Source organism: Hibiscus syriacus, unplaced genomic scaffold (genome assembly GCF_006381635.1).
Source record: "Hibiscus syriacus cultivar Baekdansim isolate YM2019G1 unplaced genomic scaffold, ASM638163v2 tig00000132_pilon, whole genome shotgun sequence".
In the NCBI taxonomy this organism is placed as follows: Eukaryota; Viridiplantae; Streptophyta; class Magnoliopsida; order Malvales; family Malvaceae; genus Hibiscus; species Hibiscus syriacus.
The window spans coordinates 311,181-323,517 of NW_024061764.1; positions in this window are offsets into that span (position 1 = coordinate 311,181).

Below are 12,337 nucleotides of genomic sequence, written 5' to 3' on the forward strand. Positions count from 1 at the left end.
CTTCTTTTTCTTCATTGAGTTTTTGAGCTCTACGAGCCTCAGCTTTATACTGCTTGATCAATTCCTTTTTATCGGCTTCTAACTCGCATACTTTTGCTTTTCCAGCTTCTATCTTCTTGATCTGACACTTGTTCTCAATTTCCAGACTTTTGATTCGCCGTCTTGCAGCTGCTAATTCTCTGGATCCAAGTCTCTTTCTCACTTGCTGCACCCTTTGATAATCCTTTTTTAAGTCTTCTAAATCGGCTTCCACCTCCTCTTTCCGTTCTCTCATCATTATAAACTGTCTGGCATGAAATTCAGCCTCGATAGTCAACATGAAGTTTTCTCTCTCCATCTCTTCTATTTTCTTGGAATCTTTAGCCTTTTCCATTTCAAACTCAATTCTTTGGATTTCCAAATTCGAAGGGATATTTCTGATTTGTTCTTCTATCGACCTTGATCCCTCTCCAGATGTTAAAGGTATCTTATCATTTACCCTCCTGATTCTCCAGGCTTCATAATCAGGCGTCAAGATAACATCCGCTCCAACCACTTTAGTCCTAAAAGTCATCCTCCAAGAATCAGCCACATCTTTGATTTTCTTTCTATAATTGCCTTCTTTAAAATCAAATTCAGCACCAGTCAACCCATGAGTCACAGGAACAAACTGTCGGGCACCGTACTGTCTCAATATCAACAAAGGAGCGTATCCCACTCCTCCCCACAATCCCAGTAATATAATCCAATCCAAATCTCCACATTTGAACAAGATTTGTGTATGCATCAGCCACGGTGTTCGCCATGCTATGTTTTGACTTTGTAGATTCCGGAAGAAATCAATCCATTGATCTTTCTGAGATACTTCAGGCCACTCCTTCGTAAGGTACTCAGCAATAGGAGAATAATCTTTCAAAAAACGGTTATAGTTGACTTTTTCTTCCTTCCAGAAATGGCTTCTGATCCACACAGTAAGCAATTGAGCACAACCCATAAAACGACCTCCCCCCAACCTTCTACATATATTCAAAGATCGGAAAGTTTCAGCAAGAATTGCATGGACTGGATTCACCTCTCTTCCTAACTTCTCAACCAAATCGACTACTGCTAGCTCGATCAATCCCAAACATTTTGGAAAGATTACCAAACCATATATACCCAAAGCAAATACATCTCTACGCACGTTTTCATCTACATGTGCTTCAGCTATCTTTTGTAAGTGAGACCATGGCACTCCCTCACTTTCTCCCTTGCGTTGCAAACGATCATTCACCCATTTGTCGCTTGTGCCCGAGATCTTTGCAAGCTTTGACTTAAAGGAAGGCCCTTTTATCGACCGGGAGTAAACTTTGTCCACTTTAACGGTTGTCAAATTCAACAGAAATTGGTATTCCTCGAGGGTTGGAGTCATGTCCTCTCGGTTGAATGTGAAACAACTATAGGCCGGATTCCAAAACTGTATTATGCTTCGTATGAGAACCGGGTCTACCTTCACGTATATCAGATGAAATATATCCCCATAAGTCTGCTGAAAAGCTTGCCTCTCAATAAGATTCCAACTTTCCCAAATGGTTTTCAATCCCTGAAGCTCATTCTGTTTTAAAGAAGCTGGTGTATAATCAGACAGATCCGACACGTAGTTCTCTGATAGACTATCTCCCTGCTCTTTCTGCTTGGCTTCGGACCAGTTCCTTACATCTGCTGGATTCACTTCTTTGTTTAGGAAACTCCTTTCCATCGTGAAAGTCTTTCCACTTTATCGCTACTCACAGATCAATCGCCTTTTCTAATGATATGTCTATGCAGTATGAGAAAAATAAACAAAACAAACAAAACAGTTAGTCAAAACAATTGCATAATTTTAACATAAAAATACAAGTAAAACAGGAAATAAATCTATTCTATTTATGCATTATCTACCTGAATAATAATCCTCAAAAAGGGTCATACCCAAACATGCTCTCTACCCTCCTAAATTAATTAAATTCTAACTGCACCTAAATTCTATTTCACATGCTTTAACAGAATAAATCTATTCTACATACTCAAAAATAAATAAAATAAAAAGGTTAGAGAGTTTCTCCATTGTGTACGCCTATTTTGGGTACCTATTGACGGACAGAGGTTCAGTATGACTCTACCTAGTGTGACCGTTCTATGGTTCACTATATGCATGGTTTCAGCTCTAACAGGAAACAAAGGAACTCGAATTGTCCTTGATGTCAGTGCCCCCTTGGGCTACCAAACCCTCAATCCTCACCCATTACAGGTTTCAAACGGACCGAGTTCAATTCGAGGGGATTCACTTCCTTATACCCATACGAGGAATAAATTCCTACGAAGGTATAAGGTATGTATCCCATGGGTTATTTGCTAGAACTCATACGAAGAATAAATTCTTACGAGAGTAAAGCAATTACCCTAACTAATTTGGATCGAAACTCATGTCTAGAGCTCATGTTATGCTAATGAGAGTGATGTGTGTGAGGAGAAACAAACAAACCTTTGACTCAAAAAACAGGAAAAAAACACTCAACGAGAACTAAAAAAATCTGAAAAAAATGAAAACAATTAAAATGTTAGTATATAAAAATAAATAAAAATTCAATACGTAGATCATAGTTTTACTAAAGATTCGAACTTATAATTTCCACCATAACGACCATATATAAGCGACCGACAGCCTGACTCTCTAAGATGTCCCCAGCAGAGTCGCCAAGCTGTCATAGCCATTTTTTTTAAAACAATTAAATATTATTTTAAAAACGATTACGACTTTATTTTGGAAAAATTGGTGATTTTAAACGGATTTGAATAAAATTTAAAAGAGTCGCCATCGACCTTTGGGTTAGGTAGGTCGAATACCTAAAACGTCTTTTAAAAAACAATTTTAAGAAAAATAATTTTATAAGGCAAAAATTTGGTCTACGTTACCAAAGATTCATTTAAAACAGGTTCGGGAGTCGGTTACGTGTGGGGAAGGGTAAACACCCCACAACGCCCAAGATTGGTACTGTGTAGCTTACACATCGTCGTAAATGGTGGAAATTACAATTTGAATATGAAGTAAAAAATATGATCTATTTATTGAATATTTGTTAAAATTAAAATAATAGAAATACTTCACTTGGTAAGAAATCTCAAGATTTGCAATCCTCCAACGGGAAAGCTATCTCATCTATTTCTTATCTATAAAGTATATCCTATCTTTGAATTACCACTAAATAATATCGTCATGAGTAGAAAATACAATATGCTTAATTTATGTATCGTTAATAGTAACATAACAACCATTAATACAATAAAAATTATGAAAATAGAATAATAAATGAATTATGATTTATTCATTGAAAATAAAAAATCCTTTTCTCGATAAGAAATCTCGAGATTTGCAATCCTCCGCCGGGAAAGCTACCTCGTCTATTTCTTACTTGTAAAGAATATTTTCTCTTTAAATTAAAAGACAATGACGAAAATTGACATAAAATATATCATATTATACTTTTCCAAAACATACATCACTCATATTAAGATTTGATGAAGAAACAATAATAAAGATTAAAATTTAAATATTAAACAATATGACCATCAAATAAATTAATCAAAAAAATAAAAACAATGAAAATAATTTCTATAAGCTTGTAAAAGGAAGAATTTGCATTTTTATTATTCTGTTTGAACGTCGTATCGGATTGTACCACTTCGATCAAGTGATACTTTCCACGCCCGTTCTATAAATATGTTTTCTTAAAAATAAAATCAAATATAATGAAAATAAAATGCAATTGGAAATATAAACATTTATATTAAATTAAATTAAATGCATTACTTACATAATACAAATAACCATAGAATATGTAAAATACATTCATACATAAATAACTAAAATAAAACTAAGTTAACATTACAAACCAAATACAAACCAAATAAGCACATATGATAATTTCAGGGACCAAATACAAATACAGAAATTTGAAGGGCTACAATCGAAGAAACATAAGTTAAATAACTAAACTGAAAATACACAAAAACATGAAGGATAAAAGAAATATTTAAACCAAATGCCAAAACAGTGACTAAAACAGAAGATGCATAAATCTGAGGGCCAAATTCGAACTTTAACAAAATGTAATAATAAACAGATAAGGACTAAATATAATGAACGTAAAATAAATAGACATTAATCGAAATTTAACCCAAAATATGATAATAGTGATCAAAATAGAAGTTTCATAAATAAAGGGTATAATGTCTAAACTTTCTGAAATATTAACAATAACCAATCCAGTGACCAAAATGAAGAAAAACATAAATTACATGTCCAAATTCGAAGATTATAAAACCTACATAATATATAGACTAGTGATGTAAACAAAACAAAATAAAACTATAGGCTCGAAATAAGATTGCATGGACTTCCTTTAGTGACCAGATTACACCCTTACAGAAGTTTGGGGGGACCTAAACTGTTGTTTAGCCATGAATGCTAAGGACACGCGTGCAAGAACACAGAGATAAGAGGACCAAATGGGCTATTAGCCCTTAATCCCATCACTCAGCCTCACTCATGCTTCAAAACGACGCCGTTCGGCGTCTGAAATATAACCCTTTTAAGGGTTATTATGAAACCCTAAAATCATATACTCTCCCTCTCAGCCGTTTCACTCTTTCTTCTCTCCCTCTCATTCCCTCAGCCGCAGACCCAACCCGTGGGAGAGAACCCTCCCTCGGCTCACCGCCATGGGAGGCGACCAAGCCTCCTGCCACCGCTAATCAGTGGCCACTAAACCGATTAACCATCCCCCCCGAACGACCTCTCCTTTGAACCCCGACCTCTAGGACCCAAACCCACAACTTATATCAACCGAAAACAACCCCCCCAAAACCAGAAAAACAAAGGCTTTACCTTCAGATATGGGGCTAGCTGGGATCAAGGAAGGTCACAGCGAGATTCACGGTGGTGGTTAGAGAAGGTAAACTTTTCTATTTTCTCTCTTTTTTTTTTCTGTTTCGATTTTTCTCTTCGTCCCCTCTGGTATTTTTCGTTTCCTTTTTGCTTTCTTTATATTCAGTATCTGGTGAGATGATGATATCTAGAAAAATAGGATATGGGTCTTACTGTCTTTGCATGATTACCTCCCGATTTTTCGGGATTTAATCTGTTTTTTAAATGGATTCTAGGATTTAGGCTACTGTTTTTACAAGAACCGGTTACTGTTCATGCAGGAGAACAGTCGGCGGCGACGGGACACCTCGGCTTGGTGGCTCGGTGATTGGCTCACGGTTGCTCACGCGGCTCAGGCATGACTGGTGAAGATCAACGTGCGGCTGAGGGATTGGACTCTGGCTTGAGCGGCGGCTGTGCAGTTGGGGATTAGGGTTTGAAACCCTAAACTGATTTAGGGTTTGAAACCCTAAACTGATTTAGGGTTTGAAACCCTAAACTGATTTTAGGGTTTGAAACCCTAAACTGATTTAGGGTTTGAAACCCTAATCTGGTGGGTTGTTGGGCTCCGGGATTGGGCCAATTGTAATCTGAATTGGGCTTCTAAGCCTACAAAAAATGTAATATGTAAAATAATTAATAATAATAATTAATAATAATAAAATAAAATAAATAAAAAATAAATATAAAAGACCCGGACAAAAACGGGTGTCTACAATGTGGATCACCGATATTGATAGTTGAAGGAATACAATTAGGCTGACTTGCTATTACCCCATGAGTTCCTTCACTTGTCAATTGTTGGCTTGAAACAGTATCTTTCTCCATAACACCAATAACTTGAGTTTATATTTGGTCCAAGTCCCTTACAATAACTTCATATATCTCTTCAGATTTTTCAACAAAAGAGGATAATCTGTTTACAAGACGACAAATATGTAAACTCCTTAAAGCGTCTGATTTCTCAATATCAACTTCAATACTTGATCCATTTTCATAAATTCTACAACCTTGATTTGCTTCTTTTGTCCAACTTCTCAAATTATAATGGCTTGGTATCTCTATAACATTTTTGAAATGAAAATTTGCTAACATATGCTTGCACAAGATACCTTGAAACTCAAAAAGACAACATGAACAATTACTAACTTTAGAGCACAAATCAAGATGAACAAGAAAGTTATCACGATTATCGAAGCAACCAAACACATTATATTCATGGAAAGATTCAACCTTTCTTACTTTTTGTCTAGTGAATTGATTACTTTTGACTAATTCATCTTGAAAAATATTAAAAATGTTCTTTGTATAAACCGATAATCCATGATGCTCCAATTTAGAACCAAGTTTCAGAATCCGAGACTTTGCCTTGATTAAAAAACTACTTCTTTTTTCTTTGGCGTAGCAACTGTCAATTGCTTTCTCATATCTCACCATAAACTCGTGCAATGTTGTAGTTGAATCTACAAAAGAATTTATGCTTTCACTTCTTTGGGTGTATTCATTCCTGCGAAGAAAGTATTTCGGTTATATGCTGGAATCCAAGAATTACGAATCTCTAATCCATTCTTAACTATCAATTCATTCCGCCCATTCTCAAATTCCTCCACAGTAGATGATTCACAAATGCATCTCTTCACGTTTGAAAGTAGATTTTTTATGATATATATGAGGAACTTTCTCTGGAAATTTCTTCTTTATATGCCAAAGACATAGACGATGGCGAGATTTTGGAAATACTTTCTTCACAACAACTCTAATAGCTAAATATTGATCGGTAATTATTGATACGGGTGCTTTTCCATGCATCACCTCAAGCCAAGTCTCAAATAATCAAATGAAACTTTGCTCAGATTCATCTTGCAATAAAACACAACCAAATAAAATTGACTAACAATGGTGATTTAATCCAACAAAGGGAGCAAACGGCATGCTATACTTATTAGTCCTATAAGTAGAGTCGAATGTAATAACATCACCAAAATATTCATATGCTAACCGAGATCGAGCATCAACCCAAAACATATTTATCATAAGAGCATCATTGTCACACTGAATTGCATAGAAGAAACTAGGATTCTCAATTTGTTTTCTTCAAAAATAACATAAAATAGCTCGGCCGTCTCCCACATCTAAATTTTGTCTCCTTAAATGTCTAAGGCGATTCCAACAATCTCTATTTGTGAATTGTTGATCTGCACTATTAAACAATGTTGCCACTTTTCCTGAAGGAATTCCTTCTTCATTAAATTTCTCAACAAAGCTCTAACTGCTGGAGTCATTTTCTTATGACATCTAAGATAAGACACACTCTTAGGACTAATCATGGCATGTTTTTGTTCATTAGAAAATAACTTTATAACCCACTTTTGACTTCCCTTTATCTTTGCTATCTTAAGAAATGCTCCACATCTAGTTCTTGAACATCTATTTCTAGTTGCTTGGACATTATTGTGATTGTCATTTTGCTCTGTTATTTTTTTCTTGTACAAACCTTCATTGCAACAAACATAAATTCGACTTACTTTTGAATCACTTTGAGAGTTTGTTTGGCTTGATCGAATGCGAAATCCAAAATCATGTTCCTTAGCAAAGGCTTTATAAAGGTTTTCAGCTTCTTCCTTGAGTCAAACTGCATTCCATCAACTAATATGATTTTCTCAGTCATTTTCATATTTTGATCATCACCAATAAGTTGGGTATCAACTAATGATAAATTTTCCGTAACCTATTAAAACAGAAAGTAAAAATAAATTAATAAAAAGGATAATAAAAATTAAATATATCAAATTAAATGAATAATTCAACCAAATAAATCAAAGTTGTAATAATTATTAATATTTTTTTTAATAAAATTAGAATATAAATAAAATTGATGCAAATGATCTAACCTCAACAACATCTTTGATCGTGTCGTCCATGTATTCTTTTTATAAGGTGATGAGAACGAAGAAACCGAATAAGATTGATCAAAGGTGCAACGTTCAATTATTTCAAAACCTGCAAACAAACAACTATGTGATTATTTTGTAATATGAAAGCTTATTTGTACACTATTATTTTTCTCAACAATATATTGCTGCAACAAAAAAACATTTACTCTTTTGGGTTTAAGTATTCTACCAATGCAACATTCAGGCTCAAGTGGGAAGCAAAGAGGTTAACATTGTTAATAGTCTTGATTTTACTATAATTTACTGACATTAACCTGAATAGTACCTCTCTATTTTACTATTGTCTTGTTACATAAACAACCTAGCGATTTTAGGCAGTAATGAAATCATTTTCTGGTGAGATTAGTAACATGAATTTTGTACTATCACATTTTGTTAAAAAAATCATATACATAAAAAGAAGCTGCAAATTATGCTATACAACAGTAACTATAATTATAATATTATTTTGTATTGTAAGAGCTTATTACAATAAATATATGATTGAGTTTGGAAATTTAGATTCATTTGTAAATTGTTTCTATGTTTGGTCAAAGTTCCGAAACATTTAGCACCTTAATGTGCATTTAGATATGAAATGGTGTTTGTTAGTAAGTAAGTTCTCATGATGTTATATTTGTGTTTGTTATGGAAATGCTTCTAATTCAAGATATTGACATGTATATCTACAGCTTACTAACTTTAAATTGTGGGAGTTTGGGTGTTTGTTATTATTATTTTTTTGGGTGGGGGCTGCTATCCTAAGTTTAAGGAAGCATTATCAGCTCCAACTTGCTGGTGTTAACTTCACTTATGACTGATTATGATTCATTCAAACTATGACTTGTTGTCTTTTCCTCCCTTCACCTACCATCTTTTTTAGTTTATCCTCTTTGGGTTTAGTTCACCATATGATATGTGTTGTCAACCAATACCCTTCACTAGTCTCAACAACCACTGTTTTTAACTAACACATTTATCCTAATCAATTTAAATCCCTTGATAGCTATGTTCATGGTAAACACCAAACATTTCATACATCTTAATGGTGGTGTGTTGTCTTCAAACTCAGTGGACAACTGCTCTTTGACAACCCCTACTCAGAATTTTAGTGATAGTGGTTTGTCGATGTGAGACACAAAACATAATTTAAATATAAAAAAGCGATAAAATAACATTCAAAGTTTTCAAGTTCTAATAGATACATTTATATACAAAAACTTAGAATTAACTTAGAAAAATTCACAGTTGAAATTACTTAGAAAAATAAGAAATAAAATTCAAAGTTTCCAAGTTGTCTCTGACTATATATATATACAATTAAAAAATTCAAGGTTCTCAAGTTCTTCCAGTCTATTAACTTTCTAATACTTTTCACACACTTTTGAGGAAAAATTCAAGAAGCTAAAGAAGGATGCGAATGAAATAATTCAAAATTATTAACTTTCTAATGCCTTTCAATTGGTGGAGATAATGGGCAAATAAAAGAGAGAAGAACAATCAGGTTCAATGAGGAAGATTTTTTCTGCCTGAAAAAAAAGGGAAGGATGAAAAAGATCAAGTTTATGGTGAAAAGAATTTCATTTCAGAAACTGCATACCTGTCGATTATCAATTGCAAGAAACAATGGGTAAGAGAAAAAGAAGAAGAAGAATGATCAGTTGAATGGGGATGGTTTCTTTTGTCTGAAAGAAAAGGGGAAGAAGGAAGGAGATAAGCTTACGGTGAAAAAAAAGGTTAATAATTTACCGTAAGTTTGTGTGAAATTTTTTATGGGTTATAAAGCCTCATTAAATCCAGGCAATCTATTTATTCAAATCCATGGGTTAATATACATATATATATATATATATATATATATATATATATATATATTAAAATGTGATCGAACTATTTTTTGATTTTGACTTGACTTTTGGTAGGTTTAGCCTATAAACGTGTATTTCTAATATTTTATTGTCGCGACTCCCTTGTGTTGTATATGCTTCAAAGAAATGTAAACTTTTAATTTTATTTAATATTTAAAATATGAATATAGGGATTGAAGGTTATTTTGGTTTCACCTTGAAATTTGAAGAAAATAATCATGTGTGAATCATGGGCCATCAAATATCTACTCCCTTTTTGTTCTATGTATGCGTGTTTTACAAGAATGGTAACATTATCTATGACATTTATTCACTTTTTTCTACTTACTTTATCAAGTACGGAAACATAATAAAAGTGTAGATACATTGCCAAAAAAAATGATGATGTTTACATTTGAAGATAAATCTAAGTTGATAAGAGCACTATTCAACAAATTTTAGAGGGGTGGTGGGTGTGGTTGAGGAAGTTTTGCTGTTGGTTTGTTCTTTAAGTTGGTTACTTTTCTAAATTTATTTTATTGTTTTAAAAATTTGCATTCTTAACTTTGCTTAAAATCCATGACTTGTTATCCTTCCTGTTTCTTGATATGCATTAGGAGTGATGTTATAAGTTGTGATGGTGAAGAAACCAAATGTAAGAATGAGAGTGAAGCTTTGGTGAAGCAAATTAGGGTTGAGCCATTGGTTTATATGGCTGTGGAGAGCAAAGTTGATACGGGAGCATCTGAGGATAAGGAAGCATCTACCGTTTAAAGTTGTTAGGCACCCACTCGGCATAACAGAGTTGGCCGTTGCTGATGCAGTTAAGATTGAAAGAGAGGTTGCCGATAGGGGAAAGTTGTATATCTGAACTTGTGCTCCCAGGAGGTATTGCATCGTTGTGACGATAGGTGTGTGTCGGAGCCAAAGAATCAGATACTTCATCTCCTTCAGAAATCTCTGTTAATAGGCAAGACCAAGGTTCTGAGGCATGTTCCACAGATGCTGTGGTTGTAAAAGCGCTTAGAAATGCAGGCCTCTTGCCTGATGAAGTAGATGATTCTTCAGCAAAAATCATGGAAGAGAAGCCTGATATTGTATTTGAGATGGATTCTCATTTGGAGGAAGATATTTATGGTGATTTTGAGTATGATCTAGAGGATGAAGATTATATTGGTGTTACTGCCGAAAAGGCTCTTAAGGTGAAACCTTAAGATCAAAGTGCATCAAAAATGAAACTAGTGTTCACAACTGTTAGCAATGAGAGGTCACAATCAAATAACCTTACAGATGCAGAGGGCCATGAGAAGTTGGGGAGTAGTGTTGTACCTGATGAGTTTGCCGAAGAATAACAATGATGATGGGACTGATAGGTCTTGTGCATCTCTGGAACCCTTACCTGATGAGGCAGGTGAAGAGCTTTCCAGTGCAGAATTAATGTGAAGAATTATATGATCCGGACAAAGAGCCGCAAGTAAACAAATTTCGGAAGCACCCTAAAAGATACATGGTTTGGTTGATGCTGAACTTTCTGCCGACAACACCACTAATAAAGATAACAGAAAACACGTATTGCAGCATATTGAAAATGCATTTGAACCGGGAATTGAGATCAAGGAAGAAAATAAAGTTATTGACCCTCTTGGTCATGGCTCATCTGGTAGAGTAAGTTCCGCTGAAAATGTTACAAAGAAGGATAAGAAATCCAATATGGAGATAGAAAAGCAGGCTGATGGTGCTAATCCTGTATCCAAAAGGTATCATGTAACACATCTTTTTGTTTCTTTTGTTCCCCAATTCATGCAGTATAAAGTTCTTGGTTACCATAGCATCAATTTCTCCAAACACAGGGCCATGGATTTTCTTAATGGTTTGTTTTCTTCATACTTGCATTCTGCTGCTCATACTTCTAATGCTTTACAGGTAGAGGCGTACATCAAAGAACAAGGATGGACTAAAGGAGAGTAGGTGGGGCCGGTCACCCCTCCTAAACGTTTTAAATTCTCTTATATTTTAAATTTTTTCTTTGTATTTTGTATTGATAATCTATTTTTGCCTCTTAAATTTTTTTAAATTTACCCTTCTAAAATTTTATAAATTCATCCCACCGACATAAATCATATGTCTGTCTCTGTCAAAGAACATATTCGGCCACTCTATAAGAGTGGTGTGATAACTGCTGAACATTACAACTAAGCTGTGACAAAAACCACTGATAAGGTAATGAAATACCACTTAAATGCCAAGAATGCCAATTTCTTAGTTAAGGTGATAATATAAAGAAATTTGCTGAGCAATATGTTGAAGCAGCCCAACAAAAGCGAAAAACCGATCCCTCGTGACAACTTTCATCTAATTCATAAGACCTTGCACGTTTCTCTCATAGCCTACACACCTCTCCCTTCTATCTTTTGGTCAGTAAATTGTGAAAGATTTAGGTCTACCTTGAGAGATACAATATGACAGAAAAACTAACGCGTGTTAAATCGAGAGTTCGGCACAGAAAAACTTGATTATTAGGGTTGACTTGAATGTCTATTTGTCCTCAGATAGTTCAAAGGATAAAAAGAACAAAGTGTTGGAAAAATATGAATGAATTGATTTATTAAAGCATGACTATTCATAAAAAATAA